Source organism: Ranitomeya imitator, chromosome 1 (genome assembly GCF_032444005.1).
Source record: "Ranitomeya imitator isolate aRanImi1 chromosome 1, aRanImi1.pri, whole genome shotgun sequence".
NCBI classification, from domain to species: domain Eukaryota; kingdom Metazoa; phylum Chordata; class Amphibia; order Anura; family Dendrobatidae; genus Ranitomeya; species Ranitomeya imitator.
Genome location: NC_091282.1, coordinates 225627660 through 225643321, shown reverse-complemented (window position 1 = coordinate 225643321; position 15662 = coordinate 225627660).

The window sequence follows — 15662 nt, the reverse complement described above, 5'->3', positions numbered from 1 at the left end:
TTTCATGTGAGAACCATTCACAGGTTGAAAATTCTGATATAGGTGGGTCCTCCCCTGGTTTATTACTTATTGAAGAGATCCCTGCATCGGGCAATCAGCCAACGGAGGGTTTCATGATTGACATGCTCAAAACCTTCCTAATTTCAGTGAACCTTTTGAAAAATGAAGATACTGGGGATGGGGACAGGGACTTACTACATGACCATAAGAAACAAAACAACTCTATAGCATTTGAAGCTTTTATAAAAAAAAACTTTTTAAAGACACGCTACTATCCGTGACTAAAGACGCTGATTTAACTAAGTCAGAACCCCCTGCGGAGCCCCGCTACGCTTCAGAATCAATAAATTCTTCCAGAAAAAGTTCCCAAAATTATTCCTTACCCCCAGAATCACTGGATAGGATTAAAAAGGATATTTCCACCCTCAAAACTAATTTGGCTAATTAGGAGAACTATAAAAGACAGAATAATGTCAAAATCAGAGGAATCCCAGAGTCAATCCAAACTTTCCAACTCAAAAATTAATTACGGTACATCAATGGTATCTTACTCATTTCCAAACACCAGCGAAAAATTCTTAATAAACAAATTGTTCAGAATACGCAGACGGTCATCTTTTCCCCAGGACGTTTCAAGGGATGTAATTGTCACCTTCTATCCTAATTAGATAAGAAATGCACTTCTCCACATATTAAAGGAATCAGAATTTCTTTCTTCACAATACAGCCACTTGGCCTTCTTTAAAGACCTATCGAAAGAGACTCTACAGAAAAGGAAAACCTTTTCCCACATCACGTGCAGGCTCCGACGGGCAGGGATCCCCTACGTTTGGACACAGGAATCAACTCTCAAAGTGAACTATGCCTCAAGCCTTATCTCTATCACTTCACCGAACAAAGGTAATGCTTTTCTACAATCAGCCGGAATACAGCATCCTATGGCCTCCTATAGGTCTCCCTCTACGATGACATCAGATTCGATATCCGATGGAGGAATTTGAACCAGATTTATTTATCCCCACTTTAAATCTTTTTGAATAAACCGAACATTGGCCCACAATCGGTCTTAGGCCACCTTAAGGCGGCCAGGACTGGACAGACCCATATATATATATACGTTATTAAATGCTTACTGCTATAGTTATACTTTTTTCTCCTAGGTACAAGTGTGGCGCCCCAGGATCCTAGTCGTCACAGTGGTATTGCTTTCCTCCCTGGGAGAGTGATGCTACGTTCAGAGGCAAGGAAGGATAACTGCATCCAGGTAGCACAAGCATGCAACACATTTCATACTCCAGGCCACCAGGGGGAGCTTCTGATCCTATTTACTAGGTGACTCCCCACAAATATATAACTGGTAGTCTGTAGGGAAAGTTTGGCAGACGCGGTACTGAATAAGGTGCGCGTCTCTGACTGGGGAGCACACAGAGAGAGCTGCACGAAAAGGTGGTCTGTGCCAGTTCCCCCCTAGCATCACTCCCCCTTAGTGATGCACTAATTAGAAGACCCCCAGCCGGCCAGTGGGCACTAGAGGGGAGGGGTCCTACGGCCACTCCTACAGGGGTTAAATCCAGGTGTCCGACCGAGTGTAAGAGGGTGAACTGTAGTCCCACTGAGAGGGCACTAGGACCCTGTGGTTTTTGCCTGTTGCAGCAGAGGACGGACCATGCAAAACTCCCAGAGACAATGTGTGCTGGGGGGTGGGGTCTAGTGTCTTGTGTGTAAAGTGAAACTAGGAAGTGAGAGCTGAGAGAAAAAAGGCGGGAAGCAAAGGCAGAAGCTGCTGTGAGATCTTAAAAAGAGACTGTGTGTGGATTTACTGCAAGTGTTTTTGGAGGAAAAGAAGCTTTTGAGAGACTTTTTGTTGCTAACGTTCCCCTGGAGAAGAGCTAACCTTTTGTTTAACTCTGTGAGAGACTTGTGTTGCTAACGTTTCCTGGAGAGGAGCTAACCCTTTATCTAAGAAAAGACTGAGACTTTACTAAGAACCCAGTACGAATTTGGAAGTCTGTGGATTCCCTGTGCATTGAGTGGAGAAACAAGTCTGGGCAGACTGCTGATACAGAGACGGACGGGTTATCGTGGAAGCATTCCTAGGAGCTACAGAAGCAGAGACAACATCGTGAGACCACTAACTAAGTCCCCGGCGTTTGGGCTCGGCATCGGCCGACAAGACAAGAGGAGCTTGCTGTAACTTATTGACGCTGAAGATATGGACTGGCTGCAGCCTGTGCGGATTCCTGCCTGAGAGGAAATCCATCTCAGGATATGGTACCATAGTTATAGATACCCGGGTATCTCTGCTCAGAGTGTTAAATTGTTACTTTAGAGGTGTATCTTATATTAGAGTTGTGTAAGTTATACTCAGTGTGCCGTTCCAGGGCCTCCCCTTGATAACACTACATTCAATTTACACTTGTTCCTGTTTTTAGTTGCCTGTTAGGTAAATTTTTTACTAGTCTGTTGTAGTATACAGTTCTCAGGAGACCTTGGAGTGGCACAGTGATTTCAGCTGCTGCTGAGCTAGTGTATCTTTGGGGTGCATCTGCCTTAATATTCTCCATATTACCTTGATTATTTTGCCTTTGAGTAAATACCGTTGGAGATTTCTGCCTTGGTCTTGGTTTGTGACTCACTGGATCTTATTCGGACCTCTGGTCATTACATTTTTGGCGTAGTCGGCAGGATCCAGTGTTTGTCATGGACGAGGGCGAGGGTGGAAATGACCCCGCTGTATCCGCATCCTCCTCGGGAGTTGGGGTTCCCCTGGCAGCCGCGGCGACTCTGGGAGGGTATGTGCCTGTAGGAGCTTTACTTCAGCACATGCCGAAATACGATGGGCGCAATATGGCTTTGCAAGATTGGGCTGAGAGAATCCGGAGTATTCTGTGCATGTGTAATTTGACCCCCGCGTTACGTGCTGAGCTGGCATTAAATGCACTGGAGGGTGATATTAGGCGTATGGTGATGGTGCGCCCAGAATCAGAGAGGGATACATTAGAAAAGATTTTGGAACTGTTAGAGGGGAGTTTGGGGGGCCGAGCGCGTGTGGCCCAGCTTCGGTCCCTATTCTTTAATCGTCCCCAGAGAGAGTGTGAGTCCCTGATGCAGTACTCTAATATTTTGCAAGAGATGTTGAATGAGATGCCGCGACTAGACCCGGGGGCCATGGGGGCGTTCCGGGAGGTAGACCGCTTGCTCCGGGACCAATTCATCACCGGTTTAGCCAATAGACTTCTCTGGGACAAACTGTTGGAAATGGCCCGGGTTGCACCAGAGTAATCTTTCTGGCAGATTTACCGAGCTGCAGTGGAAAAGGAAGAGAAATCAGCCTATGTTCCCGAGGGGTCAGTGAACAGTGCCCAGCTGGAGGAAGGTGGGTCATCAGGGTCGGGGGGAGAGGGGCTGGTAAGCGTGGTACAAGCTTTGCGTGCTGAGGTGAAGGAGTTGAAGCTGAAATTGTCTCAACTGACAGTTGATCCCGCCTCTACCCCCTCACGGGAACCTCCTGCCCCACCCCCTGGAACGGTGACCCCGCAAATGGCCAGGTCATCCTATCAGAATGAGTCAAGGCCTCGCCCACGAGGAACAATCACCTGCTGGAAGTGTGGCCGCCAGGAACACATCTCGCGTTACTGCCGGGCGCTTACAGCCCCAGAAACCCCGTCGCCGGCTTTAAACTTCCGGCCGCTGCCATGAGAGGGCAAGCAGCAGCGGCCCCACCCACACAAAGCTCTCGACGGAATGAACAAGATTTGTTTGCATGTAGTCCAGTGATAGAAGCAGAGTTTGAAGGGCGGAAGATGAGGTGCTTGGTTGACACGGGATCCGAATGTACTATAATGCCTCTAGAAGTATATGAGAGATACTTCAGTCGACTAGTGATTCCAGAGGATGGCCGAGTGATACGACTGACCGCCGCAAATAATGGTCAATTGTCAGTCAAAGGGATCGTGTGGATGCAACTAAAAATGTTTGGTCAAGAGCTGGGGCAGAAAGGGGTAGTACTGGTGGATCACCCCCCTAGAAGAGGGATGGAAGTGACGCTCGGAATGAACGTGCTGCGAGATTTGAATCACCAGATGTATGCCAGTGAAGGACCCCGATACTGGGCCCGTGCGACAAGACACCGACCCACACAGAGAATTCTACACCGTCTAGTGCTGAGTTGCGACTTGCTGAAAAGTGCGGTCCCAGGTGGCCGGGTGGGCCGGGTCCGAGTGACTTCGAGGGCCCCGATCCAGCTGGGACCCAGACAAGAGGAACTCTTAATGCTGCCTGTGGGAGCTGCACAGAGATTGAATGGGCTTGAAGTGCTACTTGAGCCCGCCCGAGAGGGTTCCTCATTTGCCAAGGTACATGTGGCCCGGTCTTTGGCGATTGTGAAGAATGGACGAGTGCCGGTCCGATGCATCAATGTTTTAGATGAAGCTGTTGCAATTCCCGCTGGGACCATACTGGCTGAACTGTTCGTGCCGGCAGAGAAGGTGCCGGAAAATGCAGGGTTCGAATTGCGACCAGACCAACAGTCATCCTGGACATTCGCGGTCGAGGTAGGCCGGACTGAACCTCCTATGGAGGAATGGAATGTTCATGTGATCATGGAGCAGATGGGAGTGGATCGGGAGAAGCTGACCCCCGTGCAGTTGGAGCAGTTGGAGAGAGTTTTGTGGGAACATCAAGAGACCTTTTCCCGACATGGAGAGGACTTCGGGTGTACCCACCCATTAGAGAAAGATATCGTCAAATTCCTCCGGCGCTCTATCAAGAGGTGAAGAGCATGGTGGCCAGTATGCTGGACAACCAAGTGATCCGAGAGAGCCGGAGTCCCTGGGCGGCCCCTGTAGTCTTGGTCCGCAAGAAGGATGGGACACTCCGATTTTGTGTGGACTATCGGAAATTGAATGCCCACACCGTACGGGACGCATATCCTTTACCCCGTATTGAAGAATCCCTGTCGGCCCTGGGTCGGGCCAAGTATTTCTCAACGTTGGATTTGGCAAGCGGGTACTGGCAGGTCCCAATGGCTGAAAAAGATCGGGCCAAGACGGCGTTTGTCTTGCCAATGGGGCTCTTTGAGTTCAACCGGATGCCCTTTGGCCTCGCTACCGCCCCGGGAACCTTCCAACGCCTGATGGAACATTGCTTGGGCGATCTAAATTTTGAATCAGTCCTGATATATCTAGACGACATTGTGGTGTTCGGAACCTCATTTGAAGATCATCTGGAGAAGCTGCGTCAAGTTCTCCGGCGGCTCAAGAGCTACGGCCTGAAAATAAAGCCAAAGAAATGTCAACTGTTACGAAACCAGATTGAATATTTGGGGCATCTGGTGACCCCGGACGGGGTACTACCTTTAGCCAGTAAGATTAAGGCGGTACAAGAGTGGCCACCTCCTTGTGACCTGCGAGAAGTGCGGGCCTTCCTGGGCCTAGCAGGATACTATCGGCGGTTTGTGCCTAAATTCTCACAAGTGGTGAGTCCCTTGAATGAACTTTTGAGAGGGACAGCGCTGGGTCCTCGAAATCACCCCATTCCATGGGGGCCCCGACAGAAAAAGGCATTTGATGGAGTGAAAACCGCCCTAACGAGTGCCCCATTGCTGGCCTACGCCCGGTTTGACACCCCTTTTTTGTTGTATACCGATGGTAGTCTTCATGGGTTGGGGGCAGTACTAGCACAGGTGCAGGACAGCCGAAAACGAGTGATTTCTTATGGCAGCAGATCTTTAAGAGACTCCGAGCGAAATCAGGCTAACTACAGCTCATTCCGGCTGGAATTGCTGGCCCTGGTGTGGGCAATGACAGAACGCTTCTAACAGGAGCTGAGGTGCTAGTCATGACAGATAACAACCCGCTAGCTCACTTAGAGAATGCAAAACTGGGGGCGTTGGAGCAGCGGTGGGTCGCCAGACTGGCCAAGTTCAATTACCGTATTAAATTTCGCTCTGGTCGAGAGAACGGCAATGCAGATGCATTGTCAAGAGTGCCCCTTGGGTCATCCGCGGAAGATGTTGACGAACAACTTGAGGATACTGAAACTCCAGCTTTGGGGCAAATACCTATCTTCCAAAGTGTGGTACACTCAAGTGGGGTGGCCACCGGGATGCCCTGTGTCCTGGGTAAAACACCCTCAGATTGGACAAGAGTCCAGGATGAGTGTCCGGACGTTGCACTTGTGCGCCGTTGGGTACAAAACAAGGCCTGGCCCAGTGCAGAGGACAAGGCTCAGTTGTCCATGGAAGGAATGAAACTCCTTCGACAATGGGATAAATTGTGTGTGGAACAAGGTCTTATGTATCGTAAGGTGTACCTGCCATCGGAGCTGCAGCATCGGTACCAACTGATAATTCCTGTGGAGATGGGGCCAGTGGTCGCTCGTGAGGCGCATGAGAAGGGGGCCCATTTTGGAAGTAAAAAGACACTTCAGTGGTTGCAGCGAGTCCTATACTGCCCTGAGTTGGGAGGGATGGTGGCAGACGCGTGTCGGCAGTGCCGAATTTGTGGGCTCAACAAAAGCCCTGAGCAGCGGGCTCCCACACAGTCTATTAAGACTTCAGCTCCACTGGAACTACTCATGATTGACTACGTGTTGATACGGTACTCTACGTCAGGATACTCCTATTGCCTGGTGATGACAGATCACTTTACCAAGTATGCTGTAGCGGTGCCGACAAGAGATCAGACGGCCAAGTCGGCGGCTGAGGCAGTGTGCCGACATTTCTTCCAAGTGTTCGGGTGTCCGCAGAGAATACATTCAGATCAAGGGGCCTGCTTTCAGGGGACGCTGATGAAAGAGTTGCACCAGCTCTATGGTATCGAGCAGTCGAGAACAACGCCTTACCACCCTCAGGGTAACGGGGCGTGTGAGCGTTTTAATCGGACCCTGTTGCAAATGTTGAGGTCCTTAGAGAGTCAGCAACAGACATGCTGGCCTGAGTATCTCCCCGAATTGATGTGGGCTTACAATAACAGGGTGCACAGTACTACTGGTTACTCACCACACATGTTGATGTTTGGTAGACCTGGCCGAGACATTGAGGATTTGAACATACCAGATCCCTCCTCCGCCCCCCTTCGGACTGCATCCGAGTGGGTACGAGAGCATCGGCGGCGGTTGAGGGTGGTGCATCAGGTGGTGGGCGACCGCCTTCGCCAGGTGGTCCATAAGGACACGCGACCTGTACAAACAGAGCTGTTCTCTCCGGGAGACAGAGTGTTGGTGAGGACAAAACGACGGTCAGGAAAGCTGAGTGACCGATGGGAGGCGATACCGTATCTGATAAAAAAACAGGTGAACCCTGAGATTCCAGTGTACGAGGTCGAACCGGTGGGGACAGGGGGGCCAACCCATAATTTGCATCGTAACATGTTACAGCGGTGCTGGTTTGAAGATTTGGCGCCTACCCCCCTAGAGCCAGAGGCCATGTTTCAAGGGGCGGAAGCTCTGAATGATCTTGAGTTTGATGGTGTGCTTACTCCTGCGCCTGCTTATTTGCCCCCTGTGACCGATCTGGCCTCGGGTGATGAGAATGTTGGGGATATGGAGGATGTTGTTGAGGAGAGTGCATCAGGTCAACTGCTTGGTCCTGACGCTGTATCACAGGACATCGAGCCGCAGGAGGAGACAACTCCACTTACGCCCACTAACACGACCACGGAAGAGACTCTAGCTCCCTCTTAGGTCGCACCTGTTGATGTAGGACTCAGGAGAACTACACGATCTACGGCAGGAATACCGCCTCAGCGATATGCTCAAGATGAATTTGAGTGGGAAGGTATGTCGAGGACGCCAACCTCTAGTGGGGTGGCATGTAAGAGGGTGAACTGTGGTCCCACTGAGAGGGCACTAGGACCCTGTGGTTTTTGCCTGTTGCAGCAGAGGACGGACCGTGCAAAACTCCCAGAGACAATGTGTGCTGAGGAGTGGGGTCTAGTGTCTCGTGTGTAAAGTGAAACTAGGAAGTGAGAGCTGAGAGAAAAAAGGCGGGAAGCAAAGGCAGAAGCTGCTGTGAGATCTTAAAAAGAGACTGTGTGGATTTACTGCAAGTGTTTTTGGAGGAAAAGAAGCTTTTGAGAGACTTTTTGTTGCTAACGTTCCCCTGGAGAAGAGCTAACCTTTTGTTTAACTCTGTGAGAGACTTGTGTTGCTAACGTTTCCTGGAGAGGAGCTAACCCTTTATCTAAGAAAAGACTGAGACTTTACTAAGAACCCAGTACGAATTTGGAAGTCTGTGGATTCCCTGTGCATTGAGTGGAGAAACAAGTCTGGGCAGACTGCTGATACAGAGACGGACGGGTTATCGTGGAAGCATTCCTAGGAGCTACAGAAGCAGAGACAACATCGTGAGACCACTAACTAAGTCCCCGGCGTTTGGGCTCGGCATCGGCCGACAAGACAAGAGGAGCTTGCTGTAACTTATTGACGCTGAAGATATGGACTGGCTGCAGCCTGTGCGGATTCCTGCCTGAGAGGAAATCCATCTCAGGATACAGTACCATAGTTATAGATACCCGGGTATCTCTGCTCAGAGTGTTAAATTGTTACTTTAGAGGTGTATCTTATATTAGAGTTGTGTAAGTTATACTCAGTGTGCCGTTCCAGGGCCTCCCCTTGGTAACACTATATTCAATTTACACTTGTTCCTGTTTTTAGTTGCCTGTTAGGTAAATTTCTTACTAGTCTGTTGTAGTATACAGTTCTCAGGAGACCTTGGAGTGGCACAGTGATTTCAGCTGCTGCTGAGCTAGTGTATCTTTGGGGTGCATCTGCCTTAATATTCTCCATATTACCTTGATTATTTTGCCTTTGAGTAAACACCGTTGGAGATTTCTGCCTTGGTCTTGGTTTGTGACTCACTGGATCTTATTCGGACCTCTGGTCATTACACGAGAACTTTCTCTTTCACTCTCGGCGGACACCTGGAAGCTTTTGTGCCTGCATCCCCATAGTAATGTCGGACCCCCTGGTCGAGGCCCTGCGGAAAGGAGTGGAACAGAGAGGTGACCACTGGCTTCAGGCCATTCTTATCGGTGTCAGGGCTCACCTCCCTGGGCCTTCTCCCGACCCCGGTTTGTCTTTCCTCACCCCTTCGTCCCCTAGTCCCATAGGTCCGTCCTCCATTACCCCGTCGCCCCCTGGTCCCCTAGGTCCATCCCCCAGTACCCCTTCTCCCCTGGGTCACCCAGGTTTGTAGTCCTCCCTTACCCCTTCGCCCACGGGCCCCCTCGGGCCAAGCTCACCTCTGCTGCCTTCAGGAGAGCCAGCACCCTGCAGTCCGTCGTTTGGTGCGGCCCCAATCATTGGACAGAGGCCCCTCTCCGCGCCGCTGCCGGTATCGGGGCCCTCGGCTGCAGATGGTCTGGGGACCTCACGAAGGCGGCGGGGTAGAGCCGGGCGTCGCCCCCATCGGAGGGTGGTCGGCGTCTCCTCGCCGGCTCCTATCCGGACTCCGGTGGGGGCGGAGGGCGGCGATGTCCACCTGGCGCCGGCTGCTCCATCCTGGCTGTGCGGGGCTAAGTCCGGCGTCGCCCGGCGGCGGATGGTGTCGCCCCCTTCCCCGGCCGCTCCGGAGAGGCCGGTAGTGGCGCCGGGTGGAAGGCGATCCGCCCGCTTACCCCGCGCCCCGGAGCGGCTCCAGGTCGGGGAGGGGAGGGCCTCGCCACCTCGCAGCTGCAGGTGTCTTCCGGAGGCCTCGGGCACCGCTCGGAGCGCTGGGAGGCTCCGCCCAGCCACTTCCGGTCCCCGCCCACCCACTTCCGATCGCCGCATATCAGTGCTGAACACCGCGCTGGCCAGTCCTCGGTTGCCTTCCCTGCGGACTCATATTCGCCGCTCGCAGAGGGTAACCTGGAGGCTGGTTTTAACCCCTCACTTTCCCCACAGTGTGCCGATCGGTCGAACTCAACCGATCAGCGTGCTGACTTATCACTTGGCCTGACCTCCAGCCTACCCCCGGCAGACGCAGCACTGATGCCTGCACTGGGGTATCAGGGGTCAGGCCGGAGAGGTCACAGGGCAGCTGAAGAACGCGTTGTTCGGTCCCATAGGACCGAGCAGGGCGCTCAACAGCCGCTCAGCGGGAATCACTGCGAAATCTCAGTAAATGCACCAAGCACGGACACATTCACACCTCCCCCCACTGCCCAATATCCTAATAAAAATTATCCGTTAACCGCCGCCCCGTTAAATCCCGGCAATAGGGAGGAATACAGTTACCTCCTAACCCCCCCACTTCTAAGTAGCACTACAGGACCATCTACGGCCAATTATCCCCCTCGGTCTACTGATAGAATTCCCCCATTACACCGCATAGTAACGGCGGACGAAGGCGTAGGCGCCGCACGTCCTCCCAATCTTCCTCCGATAACTCCCGTCGCCATTCGGGCTACCCCTCTAAACGTCCCTCCCGTCACCGTCGCAGACGCAGCTCCCACAGGAGCCACCGCAGATCCCGGGCCTCAGGATGGCTGTCATCAGCAACATCCGAGGGGTCCGAGGTATCGCTAAGTCCGGATAGGAGTCATCATGCACGTGGCAAGTCCTCTAAATCACGGGCACCTTCTAGGGCTTTCAGCCGGGGAGAACAATCCCCCGCGGCTTCCAGCCACAACAACCACCACGCAGTCGCGGAAGACAGAGCCATCAATCCGCCACTACGTGGTTGTAATCGGGCTCCAACGCACGATATTCAAGGCATCGGCCAGGGACTGGCCTCGCTGTAGCGGGAGCCAGAGTTTCCCCGTCCTGCGACATCACCCCGTCAACATCTGCGGGGGTTCCTCCAGGTTCGGAGTACACTCGTCCAGAGTCACACAGCGGTGAGTGTTCCAAGGATAGCGAGGAAACGTTACGCTACGGGGTTAATGTAAAGGAAATGGAGCTAACTTCAGCGTTAAAGGAGATAATCCTACAATTATCTCATGCAAGGGGAAATGTGGTGAACAATTCAACACCACAGTCCGCTAATCTACACAAAGACGCCTTCTTCTGTGGGATCAGCCCGCTAGGCGCTTATATAGACCAGGAAACGAGACAGAAAATATGGAGCAACGATTATATTGACATATGGTCGCTGTTATCAGTGGACCAACAAACGGTGGATAAAGCTAACGAGATGGGTTTTGATAGGGGGAGATCGAAAATCGGATTAACCATGAATAATGGGCTCCAGGCCTTCGCAGTATTGGGCTGTATTATGGGCCAGAAACATCCGGAACGCTGCTCCGAATTGTTTATATATCAGGACATGATATATAGTTCGTACAAGTCGCACGGCGGTTCAGCCTGGCGACGGTACGACGAGGAGTTCCGCAGGCGTCTGGCCCTACAGCCCGATCTAGGCTGGGGGGTTAAAGCAACGGACGTGTGGTTGCAGCTGATGCTGTCCCAAAAGCAGCCCCCCTTTTCAGCCACGACCACTGGATACTCCACAGCCGCAGGTCAGAGCTCAGTAGTCGTGCGAAAACCCGGGGCCTGCTGGCTATATAACGAGGGAAACTGCCGTTTCCACGTGCTATGCAAATTCAGACACGAATGCTCCGCTTGCGGGGGGGGGGGCACCCAGCATCAAGGTGCACTCGTCAGGCATACAAAGGGCAAACAAGGCAGAACCCCAGTGAGCGTAACCGCGATGGCCCCCTGGCTAAAGCTCTACCCCAATAAGAAAGCGGCTCAGCAGCTGCAGGCGGGATTCACCAACGGGTTCTTTATTCCCTTTAGGCTAACAAGAACGCCAACCCTATCCGATAACCTTAAATCGGCTCGCGAATTCCCCAAAATTCTTAGACAAAAAATTGGAAAGGAGGAAGAATTGGGTAGGGTAGCAGGCCCCTTTACGTTGCTCCCCTTCAAAAACATTAAAATATCTCCGTTAGGCATTATACCAAAAAAGAAACCCGGTAAATACCGCCTAATCCATCATTTATCCCACCCAAAGGGCGATTCGGTTAACGACGCAATTTCCCCAGAAGAAGCTTCTGTCTCATACGCGTCTTTCGATAAGGCGGTAGAATTAGTGCGGGCAGCCGGACCCGGCGCCCTACTAGCCAAATCCGACATTGAATTGGCATTCCGTTTACTACCCGTGCACCCCGAATGTTTCCACCTGCTGGGCTGCAAAGTGGACCAATACTATTACTTTGACATGTGCCTCCCAATGGGATGTTCCATCTCATGTCACTATTTCGAGCTATTCAGCACCTTCCTAGATTGGGTAGTTCGGTACGAGACGGGCAGTAAATCCCTAATTCACTACCTCGACTATTTCCTGTTCGTCGGCTCCAGAAATTCAAAGCTCTGCTCCGATCTACTAGAAAAATTCAAATCTATCTCACTCAAATTCGGCGTGCCATTGTCACTGGAGAAAACGGAGGGTCCATGTAATGTATTGCCCTTTTTGGGCATTGAAATAGATACCAACATGATGGTGTTCCGCTTTCCAGAGGATAAAATACAAAAAACCCTGCAAATGTTGAAAGGCTTCCGCGAAGTTAACAAGGTAACCCTACAGCAAATGCAGGCTTATTGGGTCTACTGACGTTCGCCTGCCGCGTAATGCCGGTTGGCAGTGCATTCTCGCACAGACTATCTCTGGCGACAAAAGGCGCTTCTCAGCCCGGCCATAGAATTAGGCTCACTCGTTCGCTAAAAGCAGATCTGCTAGTATGGCAGACGTTCCTACAATCGTACAACGGTCACACATGCATCATGGCTGGAGAGATCACAAGCAAGGAATAAGGGCTGACAATAGGGTGAAACAAAAAAGAGGGTTTTGCAGCAATCTATAAAAACCAACGTTGCAAATCTGGTTGGCCAGAGAAATGGACGACAACAAAGTGGGGCCAAGACCCAGCCCTATGGGAATTGTTTGCGGTAGTAGCAGCGATGGAGTTATGGGCCGTTCAGTTGAGGAACATGAACATTCGTTTCCAAACTAAAAATACGGAAACAGCGAAGAGTTTAAATCACATGTCTTCTTGATCCCTGCCCATACTTGCTCTTTTGCGACGGCTTGCGCTGTTATGCCTAGAAAACAATATTTGGTGTAGAGCCACCGTGGTGGCGGAGGTCGACGAGAATATCATTAACCCATTGTTATTTTCCAATTGGCAGGCTTTCAGAATCCAGCAGCCCAACGCGCAACCCCGGGGTATTCTGTGTCCACTGTCCCTGTGGCCAATCATTGATGCCCTTAATTCGGGCCTCCGTTTCGCCAGCTACCTGGCAGGTGTATGGTAAGGCTTGGGAGGAGTGGTGCTCACTAATTCGGGGTAGGCCAGTCGATAAATGCGATAAAATGCGATAAATGCGATAAATGCGATCGAGCACGAAGCGCGGTGACAACTGATTTTCTATTACGGATGAGGGAAGGTGGGGCGTCGGGCACCTCGGCACAATTGAAATTATCGGGGGCTAGCATTTTTCTTTCAATTATTGGGATGGGTAGATGTAACTAAGTCCTTCTGCATAAGACAAGCCATAAAGGGTTGGAAAAGGCTTCAGCCAAGCCAAGAATGTCGCCGCCCCATTTCACTGAGATTATTGCAGGACCTGATTGCGATATCCCAGTCAGTCTGCTCATCACAATATGAGGCGGCCCTCATATCGGCAGCTTTTGCGACCGTCTTTTTCGGAGCACTGCGTATCAGCGAATTGCTACCACGGTCAAAAAACGCGTCGGAAGGAGGCCTAATTAATGAGGACATAGTTATATGCAGCGACGCCCTGCGCATCAGGGTTAGAAAATCCAAATGCGATCCCACTGGTAGGGGCACATGGGTCCTGGTTAACTCTACAGATGGCCCAGCTTGCCCGCTAAAAATGGTTAGAAGATACGCCGTGATAAGACACGCTGGTAGATTTTTCTTCACTCATACAGACGGGTCCCCTCTGACCAAGTACCAATTTCAGGCGATGTTCAAGCTATGCTTGGAAAAAACCGGCGCAAATCCAAAAGAGTACGGGACACATTCGTTCAGGATAGGGGCGGCCACAGAAGCAGCTAGGGCAGGTGTGTCAGAGGCCGAAGTGCAGAGAATGGGTCGTTGGAAGTCCGCATGCTTCGCCAGATACATAAGACCTGACTTGCTTAATTAACATGTGTTGTCTCTTACAGGGGTTGAAGTTTGGGTGGTAGGAGATTCCTACATTTACTGGGCCGAAAAGAGGGCCAAACTGCGGCCAGGAGGAACAAATCTTTACCTCCCGGGCATAAAAGTTAACTGGAGGGGTATCAGAGGCCTCCAGTGGAAACAGGTGTTCAAGGAGATGGTTGGCATAGCAAGGATGGCGGAACACCCGGTGATAATGGTGGTACACGCGGGTGGCAATGACCTTGGCAAACAAAAGGTGGCCGAATTGTACAAATGGGTGACAACGGATATGGAAAGGTTCAGCTGTCTATTCAGGAACATAATACTGGTGTGGTCGGATATAACGCCACGGGCCGTCTGGCGAGGAGCAAGAGATAAAAAAGCCATAGAGCGGACAAGGGGTAAATTCAACACGCGGATTGGAAAATATGTGAAAGGAAGAGGCGGTATCGTGATTCGTCACCTCCCGCTACAAGGGGATAACACGCCACAATTAAGACCGGACGGAGTTCACCTAACGGACATTGGCCTCGATATTTTTTTGTCGGGTTTACAGGATGGGGTTGAACAGGCCCTAACATTGAGGGATGGGGTTGGAGTCCCGCGTAGGTAATACAAGGGATCCTCTGTGGCGGAAGAAACGGAGGAGGGCAAAGTTCGTAACCGCTCGTTGGGCCAATTCCCCTGTCGATCACGGACAGGAGCTCGGCGCGAGCCGCTCGTTACGATATGTAATTGCCTTTCTCTGCTTATTTAATTAATAAACTGTGACCGACCTGTTCAACCCACCTAGGACTGTGTGTGTTTCATTACGGGATTGATGGGAGGGGGGAAGGCACTGGTTACGACACCCAGGTCTCCACAGTCTGGCAGACGCGGTACTGAATAAGGTGCGCGTCTCTGACTGGGGAGCACACAGAGAGAGCTGCACGAAAAGGTGGTCTGTGCCAGTTCCCCCCTAGCATCACTCCCCCTTAGTGATGCACTAATTAGAAGACCCCCAGCCGGCCAGTGGGCACTAGAGGGGAGGAGTCCTACGGCCACTCCTACAGGGGTTAAATCCAGGTGTCCGGCCGAGAACGTTCTCTTTCACTCTCGGCGGACACCTGGAAGCTTTTGTCCCACCCACCGTCCCTTTTAAAGGCTAATGATGAAACTAACCCGCAGGATAATGTAAATGTGAATTAGGTTGTAATATTTAAAAAAAAAAAGTTTTTACATACGTACGTTGTTATAACTAACCCTGGTAACCTTTATTAAGTCACAGCGGAGAAAGCGGAGGAGGGCAAAGGTCATAACCGCTCGTTGGGCCAATTCCCCTGTCGATCACGGACAGAAGCTCGGCGCGAGCCGCTCGTTACGATATGTAATTGCCTTTCTCTGCTTATTTAATTAATAAACTGTGACCGACCTGTTCAACCCACCTAGGACTGTGTGTGTTTCATTACGGGATTGATGGGAGGGGGAAGGCACTGGTTACGACACCCAGGTCTCCACAGTCAGAAAGTTCCAGACATCAGTCTGAGGAGGACAGAGGGTCCACGGAGCTGTGCATGCCCTAAGAGCTGC